The sequence below is a fragment of the Leucopleurus acutus genome, assembly GCF_964270905.1.
Source record: "Leucopleurus acutus genome assembly, chromosome: 6".
In the NCBI taxonomy this organism is placed as follows: domain Eukaryota; kingdom Metazoa; phylum Chordata; class Mammalia; order Artiodactyla; family Delphinidae; genus Leucopleurus; species Leucopleurus acutus.
In genome coordinates this window covers 61,645,291-61,665,788 of record NC_139149.1, presented here as the reverse complement: position 1 = coordinate 61,665,788, position 20,498 = coordinate 61,645,291, and positions in this window count along the sequence as shown.

Below are 20,498 nucleotides of genomic sequence, written 5' to 3'. Positions count from 1 at the left end.
TGAAAACAAAATGGACAAACAAAAATGGACCAACAAGGACAAAAGGGACCAGACAGATCTAGGTGTCATCTATGACTATTTCTAGAGTTACTTGTGGTTCTTGCAGAGTGGCTTATTTACGGGAGTGGAATACAAAGCCATACTGAGCTACAGATAGAGTTAGAGTGTAGCGTATTTTGAAAATGTTTCCCAGATGATTTACCAAAGCCACAAAAAATGTAGTGAAAGAGGAATAAGCAAGGTGTATTGATCAACCAAAATGTAACTGAATGTAATTAGCCAGTGAATAATTATATTAGAATCAAGGTAAGACTATCTCAACGCATAAATATCTTCTGAAAATTATACTGTTTTGAATTCATTAAAAATTTTAAAAAATCTGGACTACTTTTACTTTTACTCCATTGATAGGAAAAAGAATATTCCTCAACTTTGTTCACCCATAATAAGGGGAAAAAAAGAGCTTTACATAATAAAAAGATTAAGTACATGAAAGTTCCAACATATTTCTTAGCATAAAGTTAGTACTTTATAAGTGTGAATGTGTTGAATAAAATTAAGTGAGATTCCTACAGTTTGAGTTTTATTGCTAAGCTATTTTATCCTTTCAGTTGAATTTGTATAATATATAGTCTCCCCTAACACCTGCATCCATCTTTACCCTTCTTAAAAGAATAATCCAGCTTCATCTTCCCTGTTTTCTCACTTTCTTCCAATCCCTTGGCTTTGCCCACTCACCCTCTGCTCAAACTCACCTGGAGGAAGTTGCTAATTGCCAACTTTCAATGGCATTTTCAGTTCTTACTTTACCAGACCTCACTGGAGTATGTGACACCACTTTTTCTTTCCTGCCTCTGTATCCACCTTTGGCTTGCTGGACATTTCTCTCTCCGTTTCCCCCCAGTCTTTCTGAATTAATCTTTCTCATTTTCCTCTGAAACTTCCACTTCCTCTCTCCAGGCCTTGAATGCAGTACTTCTTTATGAGTGTATCCTTCTATTCTGCTCTCTTTCCTCTTTCTGCTTTCAGTTTTAGTATAAAAATACATCCATGGCTTCAGTTACCACCTTCAGGCCCGTGACTCCAGAAATACATATGCAGCTGAAGTCTCCCTTGTGTTCCAGAGGAGAAGTGCCATCTCCCTGGACACTTCCACTAGGACAGCCATGGACAGTTCAACATTACCACATCCAGAACAGAATTCATTATGACCCTCTAACCCCATAAGCTGCTTCTTCTGTATTCCCTATCTCAGTGAACCATAATACCATCCTCCCAGTTGCCAAAACCATAATCTGAGACTCATCCTTAACTCTTTCCTCATGTTCAAATGATGGAGATGTCAGCCCTCAACTACTGTTGATTATGTTTCACTCCTACTGCTATTATTCGAGTTCAGACTCTTATTATTACAGCCGTTTCATCCTCCTTGCCTCCAGTTTTGCCATTCATTCATTCATTCACAACACAATTATGGAGTGTTTGCTAACATCCAGGCATTGTGCTGGGGATGCGTTCCAAGAGATGAGCATGGCCAACCTGAATTCTGCTCTCATGGAGACTCCACTAAGGCCCATAGTCACCTTAAAACCCAAATATGATCATGTCATTCTTTGTTCAGCATCCTTGAGCAGGCTCTCAAGCCTCAGGGCTACGTCTGCCTTTCTTAGATTGGTGTGGAATGGCTTGTGTGAGACACTGCCCATTGCCTCCCCAGGGGAACCTCAACTGCAGCTGGACACAGGGCCACCCAGAAGGCAAGGCATTGTCTTCCAGACTTCCATGCAACCAGGGTGGTGGCCACGTGACTCAATCCTGGCTGATGAAGTGTAAGGCTGCTTAAAGCCAGTTAAACTAACCTGGGAGGGGTGGTGGAAGGGGGCACTTTTTGCCCTCTGTCTTTCTTCATTCTTTTGCCCTGCTACACAGATGTGCTGACTGGAGTCCAGCAGCCATCTAGAACCACGAGGAGACCTTGAGTATGGAAAGGTGTGTACTAGGATAGTGAAGCAGAAAGATGGGAGCCTGAGTCCCTGAAGAAACTGAAAATTGTGGAGCCCTATACCATCTTTGGCCCCCTTACCAGCACATCTTTTTGTGAAAGAGAAATACACTTTTGCTCTTTTAACTTGATTAAAACACAGTTAGTTGGGGGTTTTATATTACATGTAGTGGAACTTAACTAAATAGATGAGACTTATAAAGACCTTTACAATGTGAGCCTTTCTTACCTCTCCAGAATTAGCTTATCTTACTCCTCACGAAAGTCCTAGAATCCCCCCAACTCTCTCTTCTCTCTTCTCTCCCTCTCCTCCTCCTCTCCCCCCTCCCCGCCCCTGCCATGCACTCCCACTCAAACAGTGCAAACTCACACCTTCATGCTATTGTCCCTGCTGCTCCTTCTACCTGGACTTCCTTCTCCCTTTACCTTCACACATTCTTAAGTCTAATTCTTACTGGCTTGGTTCAGATATCACTTCTTCAGACCTACTGGTTTGGTTCAGGATCCTTCACTACCCCTTCTCAGCCTGGCTTAGGTGGTGCCCTCCTAAGTACTTCTTCTGTATGCTGTGCTTATGGTCTTTTTAGTCTACTACCTAATACATTTCTTGTTTCCTTATCTGAGTTCTTCACTAGCCTGTAAGGGCAGAGAGTATATGTGCCTGTTTGAATGAATAGATTGCACTCTAATTTCTCTTGCCCGTGCTGTCAATTTCATATCTAGTCAATGGAAGAAGTTTAAACTAACAGGGTTGGGCTTCCCTGGTGGCGCAGTGGTTGAGAGTCCGCCTGCCGATGCAGGGGACACGGGTTCGTGCCCCAGTCCGGGAAGATCCCACATGCCGCGGAGCGGCTGGGCGCGTGAGCCATGGCCGCTGAGCCTGCGCGTCGGGAGCCTGTGCTCCGCGACGGGAGAGGCCACAACAGTGAGAGGCCCGCGTACCAGTAATAAATAAATAAAATTAACTAACGGGGTTTTATAACTTGATGAAGGATGATATTAGAATCAATTTGCCTATCTTCCTGTTTTCTTTCTTGTGTCCTGGGCACATGTGTGGGTGGGGTGACTTCATGTGAGTTGGGACAAACTTGCTGAAGTGGAACTGTTCCCTCAGGGAAGATGGGGTAAGTGTGTATAGCAGTTTTCTAGGTACTCTTAAAAGTCTTCTTACAATTGGCCACAAACCTATGAACCTGCTCCACACGTTGTTAATGTTCATTTGGAAATCTTTTGCATACACTAGGGCTAGGCTGAGCCGTCTCAAATCCAAATCTTCACCCTGCATGGATCTACTTCCTCTCTGGAGATGTCCAGTCTCTTTAATGGGCCACACAGACCTCTCTTCTACTTCTTCGGCCTCATCTCTTACCACCATTTTGCCATTTCCTTTGCACACTAAAAAGCTTGTTCTTTTGGGATAGCCCATATCATTTCTTACCTCTAAACCTTTGCTCCAGCTACTTCTTCTGCCTGGATTGTCTCCCCTAACTTCTAAAAGTGCTAACTCCACCCATTGCTTAGGGACCTTAGAACTTGACTCAGGGGACTTTCTCCTCCCAGAACTCTTCCCCAGGCCTCCACTGGCTGGGTTAGGTTTGACTCATGGCCCCAGTAACCTGTGCTTGGCTCACCCATAGCACTTGCCTCAGCAGTTAATAACCCATCTCCAGTGTGTTGGCCCCTCCAGAGGCAGGAACTGCATCCTGTTCATCTTCAAATCTTCCTGGTGCCTGGCACATGGCAGGCATGCAAAAATATTTTGCTTAATTAATAAGTGAAATATCAAATGGAAATGCTCTCAGAACCACACAAATTACCTTATTGCACAAATTTTCCTCGTCTCACTCTGACGAGCCATCAGTTTTCCCCTTTGCACGTTTCCACATCCTGGGTGGGACTGATGATTTAATCAGCTCATGTGAGAGTTTGGAGTGACATCTTGGGAACTAGCCTGATGTTGGAGGAGGCAGGGGGACCGACCGTAAACTCTTTATATGAGCAGAAGGCTGTTCAATAACTGTGAACATTCGCCCCTAGTTCTGAGCTTCGTCACAGCTCCCTGACATGCCATATCACACCAAACAGAGACCAGGGGTGCTCACTCTGGCTCAAGAGAGTTATCACCTGCCTGGAGCATAACCTGACATCCCAGGAACTTCTTCACCTGGGGAAACTGAACCAGAACTTAGAGGCTTAGAGGTTCTTTGGTGGAGGTCCTACTGTCTATGAGACCCTTGGCTGCTATCTATCCAGACTGAGTTCCCCTCCTTCCAGATGAAAAAGGTGCCAGAGATTCATATATGTGGGGGCCTAGTTGGTGCTGATAAAAGGTCATGTAGAACCTGTGTGATCTTAGATAAGTTATTTAACCTCTGTGTGGCTTAGACTCCTCATAAAAAGCATGAAAATGCCTATGTCATAGGGTTAATAGGAGGACTAAATTAGATAAATTATTGAGTCTTGCAGAGGCAAGGTCTGTAAGTAAGTGCTTATTAATGTCAGTTGCTATTATTACTGTTGTCATAATACTGGTCTGTGGTGTCTACAAAGAACAAATCTTGAGAAGATAAGTGAGACAGAAAAATGTCCTGGAGGGGAACTGAAATGAAAATGTAAACCAGCGTCTCCGTGTTGGAATTCAGAATCGTTTCATTAAGGAAGACTATGTGTCATGTCATTTAATGATCTAAAAAACAAAAAAAAAACCAGAGTTTGCATGAAAAACTTGTATGATTATGACTACTTTTTCCCTTGCCTCCCCTTTTTGTGCTGTCACTAAATTTCCTGTGCAAAAGTCACCTCTTGGGTCCCTCACATTGATTTTGCTCAATTATCTTTCAGCGCTGCTCTGACCTATTTATGGGAAGTGGCAGGAGCTTTCTGCCTTCCCCAGAGATCTCACTCCTCTTTTCATAAAGATAGAAAGTGGTCATTGTTTCTTTTAAATGCTAAGCTCTCTTGCCTACCTTAGAAGATGTGGCTGACATCACCTTTTTGGTCAAGGGACTATGTTTCCTACTGAGGAAGCTTGAGATGGAGCAGAGGGCAGGTGATAGGCAAAACCAGGGAACACCTTAGGTCCAAAGAAGCCTCAACAGTAGGGAATCCTGGGGCGCAAGGTGCAGATAAGTAATCGTAACGCCAGTTTGCTTTTGTGTGTGTTGGTGGTATGCCCACATCCTCCTTTGCCTCTTACCTCTCTGCTGGCTGCTTCTCCATCTCCTTTGCAGAGTTCTCTTCCTCTGCTGGTCTTTCAGTGCTCATGTTTCTTTCTCATGGTTCTGTTCATGGGCCTGAGCTCTTACTTTTACTTTCCCTGGACCATCTCAACCATCCCAGGGCAACAGGAACCAGATCTGTCTCCCAAGCTCCAGACAAGTACATGCAACTTCCTTCCCGGTTCCTACTTGGATATCCCACAGGTCACTCAAACTCAATATAACAAAAATCACATGTTTATTCTCCCTCACATTTGCTTCTCCCTCAGTGTTCCTTGTCTGAGCAAACAGCACCACTCCCCAAGCTGTTACCCAAGGAGCAACCTGGAAGTTGACCTTGACTTTTCCGCTTTCTCTCTCCCTTCCCATTCAATCAATCACTAATACCTGTCACCTCCTCTAGTTCTTCTCTACATTAATCCAGGCCACCAGCACTTCTCTCCTGGGCCAGTGCAGGAATTCCTCTGCTGCCTCCTCTGCTTCTAGGCTTGTTCCAAGCTGTTCTCCATCCTGCAGCTAGTTGGATAGTCTAACACTGAAGATCCACCTGATCTAACATTTTCCCCACTTTCCCATTGCCCTAAAAATAATACCCAGGCACCTAAACATGCTCTAAGGCCCAAGATTCAACCTTGATCTAGCTTCCAGCTGCATCTCTCCTCAGCCTTCTCCTATTTTTGTGCTCCAGTTACACTGAGCTTCATTCAGTTCCTCTCACCTCTGCACCTTTGCACATGCTAGTCCCTCTGCCTTAGCATGCCCCCACCTTTGGCGTCTGGGTTAACTCTACTCCTCCTTTGCCTTCCAACTTAAACACCAGTCTCTCTAGAAGCCCTTCCCTAAGCTTGAATGGATCCCCTGCTCTCTCTATTCCTACCAGCATAACATGCATCACAACTGGCATCATTACTTGTTCAAGATTTGCATTGCTTGATAGTATTGGAGAGCAGGGAATATATCTGTCTTGTTCAATTGTATTTCATTGCCTGGCATACCAGGCACAGTCATTGCTCAATAAATATTTATTAAATATTTAAATAAATGAATAGAAATAACAAAAATCTCTCTTCATTGTTTTATTTTGAATTTTGCTGATCATCAATAAGATTGAACTGTTTTGGTATGTGTTTCTTGATCATTTATTTTTTATTAGTTGCCATTTCATATTTGTGGCCTATTTTTCTTTGTTTTTTTGTTACTGGTTGTTAAGAACTTTTTGTAAATTGAAGATTTTAGTTCCTTTGTATTTTGTAAATAATTTTTCTGATTTACCCCTTATTTTTTACATTTGGTATTTTTTCTTATAAATAAAGGCTTTAAGTTGTTACATATTCAAATTGACCAGTCTTCTGCATGAGGATTAGAAGGGGCTTCCATATAGGCATATGTTTGTATCTGCAAAGTAAAGAAGCATGCCTGACATATTTCCTCTGTAAGTTGATATGGAGGGGAATGCCTGTGAGGAAACATTTATCTCTTACTTTGCTATAATGTTGTAAAGTATTTTGTAGATGCTTTTTTTTTTCCAACAAAAATATTTAAGCATAACTGTTACGACTTCCACTTCCTAAAGATAGAGTGAATATGTTTTTCTCAATTCCTCCTGCTTAGCAAAACTAAAAACCTTGGACATTATTTAAAAATCAAACACAAGACTCTGGAAAGTAGAAAGAGGAGGGAGATCATCTATGGAACTTGCAACCCCAGAAACAACATGGTGGTGAGTTCCTGGGTTTCTCTCGCATCATACATCCCAGTCTTAGAGTTGAAGAAGCCATTGCAACCCAGAAACGCCAAGGGGCACAGACAAACATAGCCCCCCAGAAAGCCTGCTGTCTAGTTAAAGGACCAGGGAAAAGGCAGCCTACACACTCCCACCCATGCCAGCAAAAGCTAAGTTGGGCGGGTTACTTATGCCCACCTTGGGCTGTAACAAGGCACCTCTGTCCCCCTTCCTGCTGCTGGGGTGGTGTCAGAGAAGGCCAAGTAGGGAGCCAAGACTTTTCAAGGTGCCTTCCCCCAAGTATCATTGGAGACCATGTGGGGAGACAGAACTTTCCACTCCTCATGGCAGTAATGAGACTCCTTTCTGTTCCCCACTGGGGTAGTGTCAAAGGAAACCTAGGGAGAGTCAGGACTTTCACCATCACCCAGGGGGTAATGAGGTCACTATCACTGCAGTGTTGATGGAGGCCACAGGGTGATCCAGAACTCCCATCCCCACCCAACAGTATCAAGCAGCCTCCCACCCTCTGTTGTCAGTGGAGGCCACGTGGGGAACCTAGACTTCTACCTCCACCTGACAATAATGAGGCAACCCCCTGCCAGAGTGGCATCAGAAAATGCCAGCTAAAACAGAAAGTTTAAGTAAAATCCAGAGTCTCCTAACTTAATATGCAGCTCTTCAGGTTTCAGCTGAAAAGTACTCCTCATAGCAAGAACCAGGAAGATCTCAAACTGAATGAAAAAAGACAATCAGTAGATGCCTTACTAATTTCCTAGGGCTGCTGTAACAAATTACTACAAACTGGCATAAAACAATAGAAATTTATTCTCTCAAGAGTTCTGGAGGCCAGAAATCCAAAATCAAGGTGTCAAAAGGGCTGCCCTTCCTTCAAAGGTTCTAAGAAAGGGTCTGTTCCTTGCCTTTTCCAGCTTCTAGTGATTCCAGGTATTTCTTGGTTTATAGCTGCATCACTGTAGTATCAGCTTCCATGGACACATTGCCTCCTCCTCTGTATTTCCCTTATAAGGATACCTATCACTGGGTTAAGTCCTGCCCAGATAATCCAGGATGATCTCTTCAACTCAAGATCTAATCAACAGGATCTAATCAACATTTATAGAACATTTTACCCAACAGAAACAGAATATACGTTCTTTTCAAGTGCACTTGGAACACATAACAAGATAGATCATGTCCTGCACTATGAAACAAAACTTAACACATTAAAAAAATCTGAAATCATACAGAGCACATTCTCTGACTGCGATAGAATTGAACTAGAAATAACAACAACAAAAAAAAATCACAGGAAAAATTGTAGCACTAAATGCATGTATTAGAAAAGCAGAAATGTCTCAAATTAATAAACTAAACTCCCACTCCAAGAGCTTAGGAAGAGAAGAGCAAGATAAGCCCAAATCAAGGAGAAGGAAAGAAATAATACAGATAAGAGTGGAAATCAATGAAAATGAAAAAAAATAGAAAAGTCAATAATGAAAACAGCTGATTGTTTGAAGAGATCAACAAAGTTGACAAACCTCCAGAAAGACTGACAAAAAAAAGAAAAAGATACAAACTACCAACATCAGGAATGAAACAGAGGCTATCACTGCAGATCCTGTAAATATTAAAAGGATAATAGGATAATACTAAGAACAATGTTACATGCATATAACTGACAACTTAGATGAAATGGACCACTTCCTCAAAAAACACAAACTACCACAATTCATCCAATATAAAATGGATATCTCTATATCTACTAAGGAGATTGAACTCATAATTTTAGAACAGAAAAATGAAATCACCAGGCTCCGATGGTTTCACTAGAAAATTCTACAAAGTGTTTAAAGAAGAATTGACTTCAATTCCACACAATCTCTCACAGAAAACAGAAGAAGGAATACTTCCTGATTAATTTTTATGAAGCTAGTGGTACTTGGACATAAAAATGACACAAAGATAATACAAAAAAAAGAAAGAAAACCACAGGCCAGTCAATATCCCTCATGATTATAGATGCAAAAATTCTTAAACTATTAACACAAAGAATTCAGCAATGTATAAGAAGAATTATACAGAAAGATCAAGTGGGATTCTTTCCAGGAATGCTGGTTGATACCAGAAAATCAATAAAATCCATCATATTAACAGACAAAAAAAATCATATCATCATATCAATTGATGCAGAAAAAGCATTTGACAATATTCAAAACATATTCATAATAAAAACTCTCAGAAAAATAGGAATACAATGGAACCTCCTTAACTGATAGAGAATATCTACAAAAAACCTATAGCTAACATTATGTTTAATGGTGAAAGGCTGAATGCTTTCCCCTCTAAGACTGGGAGCAAGGTAAGAATGTCTATGCTTACAACTCTTATTCAGGACAACTCTTCAAGTTCTAGCCAAAGCAGTAAGGCAAGAAAGAAACTAAAAGCCATAAATATCAGAAAGGAAAAAATAAAACTGTCCTTATATGAAGATGCCATGATTGTTTAGGTAGAATGTCTCAAGGATTTTAAAAACAAAGACAAAAATAAAAAACCTCTTAGAAGCTAACAAATGAGTTCAGCAAGGTTGCAAAGTACAAGATAAATGCACACACAAAAAATTGTATTTTTACATACTAACAATGAACACATGGACACTGAAATTAAAAACACAATATTCTTGGGCTTCCCTGGTGGCGCAGTGGTTGAGAGTCTGCCTGCTAATGCAGGGGACACGGGTTTGAGCTCTGGTCTGGGAGGATCCCACGTGCCGTGGAGCAACTGGGCCCATGAGCCACAATTGCTGAGCCTGCGCGTCTGGAGCCTGTGCTCCGCGACAAGAGAGGCCGCGATAATAAGAGGCCCGCGCACCGCGATGAAGAGCGGCCCCTGCTTGCCACAGCTGGAGAAAGCCCTCGCACAAAAACAAAGACCCAACACAGCAAAAATAAATTAGTTAATTAAACCAGTCTCTTGGAGAAAGATACACATTATGGAAAAAAACAAACAAAAAAACCCCACAATATTCTTTATATTTATTCCATAAAAAAAGTATGAGTAAATCTAATGGAATGTATACAGAATTTTTATGCTGAAAACTATACAAAGTTGATGAAAGAAATAAAAAAATAAGTAAATGAAATAACATACCTTATGTGTGAATTGAAATATTCAGCATACTAAAGATCTCAATTCTTCCAAATTAATATACAGGGTTAATGAAATTCCTATCAAAATCCCAGCAAGATTTTTTTGTAGATATAGACAAAATTATTCTGAAACGTATATGAAAAGGCAAAGTAACTAAAATAGTTAGATCAACTTTGAAAAAGAATAATGTGAAAAAGAAAAATAATTTCAAGAACTATAATATAGTTACAGTAATGAAAGTATATGGTATTGGCAGAGGGATAGAAAATGGAACAGGATGGAAGGCCTAGAAATACATTCACACAAGTATATTCAACTGGTTTCTGACAAAGATGCAAAAGCCATTCAATGGAGGAAGCACCTAATTTTCAACAATGCAGCTGGACATCCACAGGCAAAAAAAATCACCCTTGACCTAAGTCTCACATGTTATACAAAAATTAACTCAAAATGGTCATGAACTTAAATATGTAAGCTAAAACTTTAGAATTTCTAGGAAAAAACAGGAGAAAATCTTCATGACCTAGGGTGAAGCAAAGAGTTCTTTGACTTAACACCAAAAGCATGGTATATAAAAGGTAAATTGATAAATCAGACTTCATCCAAATTAAAAACTTTTTCTCTGAGAAAGATCCTGTTAAGAGAATTCAAAGACAAGTTAAAGAGTGGGTAAAAGTACTTACAAATCACATATAATAAAGGACAGGTATCTAGAATATATTTTTAAAATTGTCAAAACTCAAACAAAAATTATAATTAGAAAATGAGCAAAAGATATGAAGAGTCTTGTCACCAAAATGACAACTAAGCACATGAAAAGATGTTCAACATCATCAGTTATTAAGGAAATGCAAGTGAAAACCACAATAGGATATTACTATACACCTATCAGAATGGCTAAAATAAATTTGACACCGCCAAGTGCTAGTGAAAATGGGGAGAAACTGGATCACTCATACATTGCTGAAGGGACTGTAAAGTGGGTGGAGCCACTCTGGAAAATAGCTTGGCAGTTTCTTAAAATACTAAACATGCAACTACCATATAACCAGCAATTGTACTCCTGAGCATTTAACCCAAAGAGATGAAGACAGTGTCCATACAAGAACTTGTGCTTGAATGTTACAGCAGCTGTATTTGCAATAACCAGAAACTGGACACAACCCAGATGTCTTTCAGTGGCTGAATATTAAACAAATTAGCACATTCATACCATGGAATACTACTCAGCAGTAAAAGTGAACATGTATTGATGCAGAATAATTTGGAACATGTATTGATACAGAACAATTTAGACAAATCTCCAGGAAGAATAATTACACAGAGTGAAAAAAGCCAATCCCTAAAGTTTACATACTATATGATTCCATTTACATAACATTCTTGAAATGACAAAATTATAAATTGGAGAACCAGACTAGTGGCTGCCAGGGGTTAAAAAGGGGGTGTAGGTGGGAGGGAGGTAGGTTTGGCTATAAAAGGGCAACATTCGGAATCATGATAGAAATGTTCTGTGTCTGACTTCAATGTCAGTATCCCAATTGTGATGTTGTATAAAGTTTTGCAAGATGTTACCATTTTATATGTGATCTCTCTATATTATTTTTACAACGCCATGTGAATCTATAATTATGTCAAAATAAAAAATATAATTTAAAACCCCGACTAAAACCAGGTTTTAAAATAGTTTTATTTAATACTTTCAAGATAATAATTCGTAGAAAAATTAACTTGGGTTTTGTTAATATTACCAGAGCTAAAACAATTTGAGTTTTGATAGTGTAAGATTCCTTTGACCCATGTAACTTACTATGTCATAAATTTCTGGATATGTTGGTTTTTTTAAATTTTTTGCTTTATTTTGTTTGTTTCTTTTGAGAAACCATGTCTTTAAAAATCTAGAGAAAGATTTTTTTAAGTATAATGCAACACTTGGAAAAGAATTATGCTTCTTTAATAATTCAAATTACAATTGGCCTCTATCTGCCCTAAATTAAATCTCTGTGAAAGAATTAGGGGAAAATGCTCATGGCTTGGAAAAGACTAAGTTCAGGTAATTATACTCTTGGCCACAATAAACCTTACTTTTTTACCATATACTTTTCTCTTGGAAACAAAACACAGAAAACTGCACTAGAGTACCCTTGCTCTGTCGTGAATGGTGTTACACTATGAGTAAATCGTATCCCCTGTTTACACATCTTGGGACATAAGGTGCTTTATTCATGGAGGCCCCATGGCTTTGTTTTTGACATTGCTGGTTTAAGTTCTGTAATCAATGAGAACAGGACTAAATTCCAGCTTTGTTCCACTTGAGCTCCTGTTAGGCCAGCAAGGTGGGCTTGAAGAGTATTGGCCTTGGGGTCACAGGGTTTGGGCTCAACTCTGCCTCTCTCATTTACGAGCTATATGGCATTGGGAAAGTCACTTGAACTACCTGAGCTTAGAATTTTTTATTTGTAGCAAAAGAAAAATTATATCTTCCACCCAGGATGATGAGAAATAGAGAGAAAATATATATAAATAGGTTTGCTCATATTATTAGCTCAGTAATTGATCACTCTTACTATTACTGTTATTTGGGCTTGGCACTTGCTATGCTGTATTTCTGTTTATCTTTGATTTATCCTTTCAACTGGATTGTGAGTACCTGGAGGGCAGACATGCCACCAAACCACCTTTATAACCCTCACATCTTTCAGGATAATGTCTTGCACTCAGTAGGGGCTAAGTAAAAATATTAGTTGATAACAAAGATGATGCTATAAGTGGAACAATTGAAGGTAGTATATCATGTTGAAGTTCCTTTAACACATCTGTGCACAAATTTTAGTGCATTGGAATGAACTAGGGAGTTGGTAAAACAGATCTCTGTTCTCTACCTCCTACCCCAGGGAATCTGATACAGCAGGCCTAGGAGTCTGCATTTCAGAAAGCTCCCTGGGTAATTATGATGCAGGTGGTCTATGTACTGATCACATTTAGAGAAACCATGCTTTAGTAGATAACCTATGTCTTGCTGACTGTTAAGATGTAAAGAGATTGCCCATATGATACATAAAGTAGGAGCTGATGATTGTTGAAATGAAAATTTGGTCTGCAGGGTCATCCAAAAAATCCACTTTATCACTGAGCTGCCAGGCACATATTACAAAACTAATCAGAACTTACTTTTAATTAACATGTTTTATGTCCTAGTTATCTAAGCCAAAACTATATATGTACATGCTGTCTTCTTGGCTCCAGCTTGCCTAGTGAAGAGAAAATAGAAATGGAATAAAATGCCCAGTGGGCATTAGACTGCAAATACATTTATCCTGCAGCAAAGCATTAATTTATAAAGGCAACTGCAATGCATTATGCATACAGTCCATCCTCATTTGGACCCCAAACTGACTCTTAGAGAGACATGTCCTTTCTCTAGTGGCTGCTATTTAGGACAAAGACTTGGAACTAATAACAAAATGATTGTACTTCCTAGGAGTGCTACCCTAAAGCACTTTCTTTCATTATTAGGAAGACTTGATACAAAATTAAGCAAATAAGAACTGGTGGCAAGAGTTATGTCCTCCTTCCACCATAGGGATATAGGGACCATTTAGAGACAAAAATAAAAGTGATTTTGTTCTTCATGAGAACAAGTAATACAGAAAAGAGCTGTTATTTCCTTTTGGTTTTCATTCAAAGACTTCAAAATACTGATTAAGAATAATGCCTGTTTTCAGATGGGTAATAAGAAAAAAAGGGGAACATTTTCTTGTTAGGCTATAAAACTGAAAATAATCATTTTGATGTCTTCTCCTCCATCCTTACATTATTTACAAAACTACTTCTATTAATATGTAAATTATCCAAAATAAAATATAAAATCAGTTTACTAAGAAATCACGGTTCTGTAGAAGATACTAGTATATAATATATGTATTCTGGAACTCAATGATAATCCAAGTCCTTGACCCTAACATGGGTTCTACGGTGAAATTGATGTAACTGGCCCCTCTTGTAGGCCATGTCAAACATTTCCCATTCCTGAGAATATGAACAAAAAATGGACTTTGAAAAAAAAAATGTATTCTTAGATCTTGATTCTACTCCAACTCTGCAATAATTACAGTAATTACAAAGATAAAGGGTAAAAGTCACAAAGTGCTGGCTGGGACATTCCAGAGCAGGAGAAAGCTTGGCGCCATTTTTATAGTTATGCCTGTTAAGATTTAATAGATGGAAAGTTTCATTAGTGAGCTGTGCTGCAATTAACTTCAAGGAGGTTCCAGACTACTGTATGTTGCTGTTACCGACAGAAAACTGTTCAGCTTTCCCTCTTGAAAGAGTGTATTGGATTTTCAACACTTTAATTATAAAAAGTTATAAGAGGCATGATTTTAAAAAATTTAATGTAGAGCCTAGTTTCTCCTTATCATAGAACCCATAGTAATAACAGACTTTTATTCTTCATTTGACACGCTAATTGTTGACTCTCTGGGAGTGAGTCATTTTGGGATTGTATCATTATTGGTATTAATTATTTTAGACAGAAAAAAGGTACAAAAATCTTTGTACCTCTTTTTCCTCTCTCTCCTCCTGTCTCATAAAATCATGTCCTAATGGGATTGTGGCAAATTTGGAAACTATGATTTCTTTAAATCGAAGAATTTCCTGAATCACATACTCCACCTTTACTGTAGAATGCTTGCTCTCACCTCTGACAAGCTGGCAAATTTCAGAGAATAAACACTGGAATCCAGTGACTTGCTTTTCTCCAGTGGCTGGTCAGATTCCAGCCTACTTTTGGAGCTTTGAGTCTAGACGAGTAAAGTGTCCATAGGCAGAACTTTGCAGACTCCTCTTCGCTGGAGGTGAAGATGGTGCTCCCCTTTATAGTATAAGCAAACTGGATGAAGGTCATCCAGTGTTATTTCTCATGGAAATTACTGCCATGTTCTGGGTTTTGTGTCCTTCAGAAGACTTTCTCTATCTAGCATGTTATTTGATTTCTCTATCCTATGACATGGCTAAACTGTTATGGTCCTTACTGTTATGTTTTATTGTGTTAAACAGCAGACTGCTATGAGTCTTTTAATGACTTAAAGAATGAGATATGTATTTCATGACTTTTACAACCTGTCTTAATACTCCTTCCAGTTACAATCCACCCACCCGCTTCCATTCTACATGTGTTTCCGTTAATAGGCTGCAGATTTTTTACGTGTGGTAAGTATGTAACCATGATAGGCACTTTCAGAGACATCTTAGCTTTTTCAGACACAAGGATGCAGTTTGGTGTCTGGGAACAGTAATTTAGTTTGACAAGCAGTTATGGAGTACCTAAAAAACTAGAGTTTTAATCTACATGGAATTATCCCACAGACAGTGTTTGCTGCTGTCCGAGTGGCACAAATGCGTCAGTTCTTTTCTACCTAAGTGTGAAGTCTAGAAGTGGGTGACATATTATTGATATTTTATCATGTGGTAACACTGTTGCTGACTTACAAGTGGTTGGAAGACCATGGTCTGTCTATTGGACTAAACTTCTCCCTGAACTTGGCGTGTCCCCAAAGTCCTACCTCCTCCCCAGTGGATAATCTTTCGTAAAGTTCTACACCCTCCTTATTTTCCTTGTCTTCGTGAATTCATCAGACCTGGCCACGCCATGTCCCAAAATGTGACCAGTATGTGAAGAATGGCAGGAAGTCATGCTTAGAGATTCCACAGTCCCCCAAGAGGTTCCACAGTAGGGTACAGATCAGGGCACAGGGCCCCATCAACCCTTTCCACACACCACAGTTTTCAGTACTTTGATGCCTTTTGATGTAGGGTCTGTTTTTTGGAAAATCTTTTTTGGTTTAGTTCTGAGAAAATTATTAATACTTGGGTTAAGGTTGGGTCAGAGTTTAAGAGATCAGTATGTTTATTTGGGTTTTATATATTTATGGTTGGTTTTAGTTTCTGCTCTTAAACACCAGCAGCAAATTCTTGGGGTTTGTGAAGGATTGCATCACTTTCTTTCTGTCTTCTTGTGACATGGTGTCTGGATAATGCAGTTAGAAATCAGACTGGGAATTAAAGTCTCTTTGTCGCAACTGAGTGAGTGCAACTCCGGTGCAGTACCTTGCATCATGTTATATATTTTTTGACTTCTCTGTTAATCAACGTGTTTGTTTATCAGTTTTCTCACAGAAGGGTAGTTAGAATTAATCTTTAAAATGCAGGTAAGCAGTGTAACATTATTAGAACTGGTTTGTGTATGTCAAATGGATTGCTACATTTTGCATATTTAACTATCTTTTTTGGTCTGCATTCTCATTTGAAGAAACATTTAACTTTTTATAAGCAAGGACAGTATAATATACAATGCTACTAAGCCTAATATTCAAGAATGTTTTCATACATGTCTTAGTATTAATTAGGGAGCAGTTCTTGTTTGACATGTTTACTTGGATTCTTAATAGGTTTCCAAGTGGGGTAATGCAGTAAGTACCCAGAAAAACTAACAATTATCTAGGCTAAAGAGCTTTGGATTTCACTGTAAAATTAAAATTGTGTGGAAATTGTGTTTTCATCCTACTCATATTAACCTTTTCTTATCCATATTAGCTAAAGGTTAACTTGTTCCTGCCATTTTTATGAAGTGAGAAGCAGGAACTTTGTCTTTTTATGAAAGGAAGCACAGGAGTGACAAGCAGTCATTAGAGATTGAAAGTAAAAGCGACTGTGAGATTGTTATAACATAGCTTATTGTATAAGCCCAATTTTGACTTTTGTAAGTGCTGATATTAGGAAGAGTGAGCATAATTGCATATATGAAATTTATATTCATTTTACCCTGTCTGATGCCAGTGCCTGTTGGGAGACAGAGTGCTATGACTTTCTGGGAGGGAAATGAATCTCACAGGCGGGTGTCACTGCCCCCAAGCACCAGAGTTGAGGAAATCTGGGGTTTTTTGTTGTTGTTGTTGTTTTTATATTTTCTTGGCTGGGCTGCACAGCATGTGGCATCTTAGCTCCCTGAGCAGGGATTGAACCCACGCCCCTTGCTTTTGAAGGATGGAGTCTTAACCAGTGGACCACCAGGGAGTCCCCAGGAGATCTGTTTTAAGTGTAGCTCAGAGACCAAGGGAGAGAATTCCTGTTGTTTTCTTTTTTTGTTTTCCTGGCTTCACCACTGTGTTCCCAAGTAGCTAACTTGTTTCTCTGTCTCTCACAAATGAACAATATGGCCAAAGGAAATATTATTAGTGTCTTCACAAAATGGCAGAGTGGAAAAGGATTGTTAGGTTTCCAGATCTCATTTCATAAGTATTCAGGGAAAGGGAGACCCTGAGAGGGGTGAGTAGCTGGTTATCTGGGTGGGAGAGTTATCTCCAGTAATTGTAAGGCTTTCAATAATGGTAAATTCTCCTAAGAATCTGAGGAAACAAAAATGGGAAATAACTCCTGTTTACTAGGTTTTTTAAAAGTTGATTGGAAACATTTTTAACCTCCCTAAAGAGAATAGGAGAACCTCAATCTTTTAAAACACTAGTTTCCAGTCAGTGGGGTGAACCTTTTGCTAGAATTTGTCCCATAATTTCTAAATGAATGAACAGAAATAAGAAAGGTATTATACTATTTTATGCTGAATTAACCTCACTATATACTGCTAAAGATCTATCTCTGGAGACACATCATAAAAACTAAGCACTTTTACCACCATGGCACTATTAAAAAGTATTTCATATTTTATTATTAGGGTGTAAAATTACTAATCAAGGGTGGGAAATGACCAGGAGAAAATAGGAGAAAAAGAGAGTCATTGAAACATGCTGAAATATTACCAAGCTTTCATGAATGTATTTTTCCCCTCATCTTTTAGGGCCAGCACATTTTAAATAAAAGTCAATATGTTTAGAATAATAGACCATAATAAATAACTGTTGCAAATGAATGAATTCGGTTTTGTCTAGCAGGATCATCAAGGCAGAAGAACTTCTCTAAACGCATCATTGATTTCAATGAAAGCAAAACTTCTTTTAGGTTATGAACCCCTCCTATATTGCAAAATTGCTTCCCCTCATGCCAACACAAACAGTACCACCCCAGAATTAGGGGATTATTATGTTGGTTCTAGAAGGAGGGTGTTGAATTGATGTCTAATTTTTAGTAAATCCCATCAAAATTACTTTTTGAATAAAGGAACAAATATAATCATATATTTGGTAAACCATAATCTGGAGAACATTCCACAGGTCTTTGTCACCCTTCAACGTATCCTTAGAATGTACCTCAAGAATGCCTCCAGAGAGAGAGCTGGAAGTCAAGGCACTTGCATCGCATTTTGAGTTCCATCATGCTGTGTCTTACGTAGGCTTCTGAGACCCTCTAATCTTTCATTTTCTTCTCCCCTTCTATTGTTCCTTTCTTCTACATGCCAAGAAGGCATTGGGAGATTTAGGTGACGAGGTTGGACCCTTTCCTTCTCATGAAAGGCAATATAGGCTCTGGAGTCAGACTACACACGTTCACATCTCAATTTGATCACTTATAATGTCTCAGTTTTCTCATTTGTAAAGTGGGAATAATGATGGTTTCTATCATGGAGGGGTTAAATAAATATGTATAAAGTATTTAGAACAGTTCTTGAAAAGAAATGCTATTATTATTAAGTGATTACTACTGTCTTTCTTTTTATTTATTATTTTTTTATTGGAGTAAAATTGCTTTACAATGTTGTGTTAGTTTCTGCTGTACAATGAAGTGAATCAGCTATATGTACACCTGTATTCCCTCCCTCTTGGACCTCTTTCCCACCCCACCCCCCATCCTACCCATCTAGGTTGTCACAAGTGTCAGTGCAAAGGCTGCATCCACTGAGCTTTCCTGGTTCTCCTAGGCAGAGTGTTGTACTTTGTGTATAATCCCAGTAGAGCAGTTTGTTTTTTAACAGTTTGTTTCCATGTGTATTTCCTCACGAGACAATAAATCCCTTGAGGTAGGGATTGGAGGATGGTATTTTACTGGTGTATTCCTAACACTAGCACAGTTTCCAGGCATTCATTAGGCATCCAGTGTTTATGAATGAATGAATACATGGATGGATGAATGAATGCATGTTTCACTTGTTGTCTCCCAATATCCATTCTCTACTTGTTTCTTCAGAAATAGAGTCTCCAAATTTTAGCAGAGCATATGGCTTTCCAGCTAATGACCACATTTCCCAGCCTCCCTTTCAGGCAAGGTATGGCCATGTGATTACATTCTGGCCAATGGAATGTACATGGAAGTGTGGTGTTCCATTTATGGGTTATGCCCTTAAAGAAAAGAGACATGTCCCCCATTTTCCCTTTTCCTCCTGCCAGTGGCTAGAAGGTGGATGTGACGGTGACATCTGAAATAGCTGTCTTAGACCATGAGATGGATGGCACTTGTTGAGGATGGCAGAGCAACAAGATCTAATAATTCATATGTTCTTAATGATGTGGAGCTGCTATACCAGCCCCGCACAGCTTGTATTCAAATATCTCTCTTGTTTGGAGCACTGTTTTGCTGTTGATGTTTGTTTTGGTGGTAGGTGGGTCTTTGTTTCACCATCTGAGTCTGCCCACAGAGCTACATTTATTGAATCTCCGCCCTTTGATAGATAAGTTTCTAATGCAGATAACATTGATAAAAAAAATAGATAAGAATTAGCTTATCACAGCTGATTAGAATTGAGCAAGTGTGTGAATTAAATATAGCAACAAAGGCTTTGGTTTAACTATTTGAAAAAAGCATTTAAACCTTATTGTCCATCTATTCCCAGTTGTCTAATGGTTGCTCTGACTGGTAATGGGGGAAGAGGGATGAAAGATTACACAAAACTCTGGGTTACAGGACTGAGGCCAGGGAGCAGTATTTATCCTAGGAAGTGCTTCTATTCAGACCTCATTTGGATGGGCAGGAGGGACAGAGTTTTCCCAGGAAATTCCCATCATCTCAACAAAACAGCCTTCCTCCCTACCCGGTACCCTGTGGGCGAGCACTGTGCTTGCCCGGTAACAGAGTCAACAGGGAAAGGGTAGAACCCTCTTTTCATCTGCTCTTCTATTTGTCATGAACTCCTTTTTGACTTTCTAAGCAAGAGCTACTAAACAGAGAGCTGCTTGGGTCTCTGAATCAGGGATTTGGACTTGATGTGTGGCATGAGGTAACCAGTTTTCTAATGTCAACAAAGATTTGCCAAGAAATTGACCAAGATGCTGTTCCACAGATTTTCATTGTAAAGGAAAATCATCCTGGGGAAAATTAAAAAGGGGCAGTAACAGCTTGATGGTCATTTTGAGAAAGTACAGAAAATAGTGATGAAACATGAATATTCAGATCCACATAGGTACAGTTTTGAAACTTTTTATTAACATACAACATACACATAAGAAAGTGTCTAGACCAT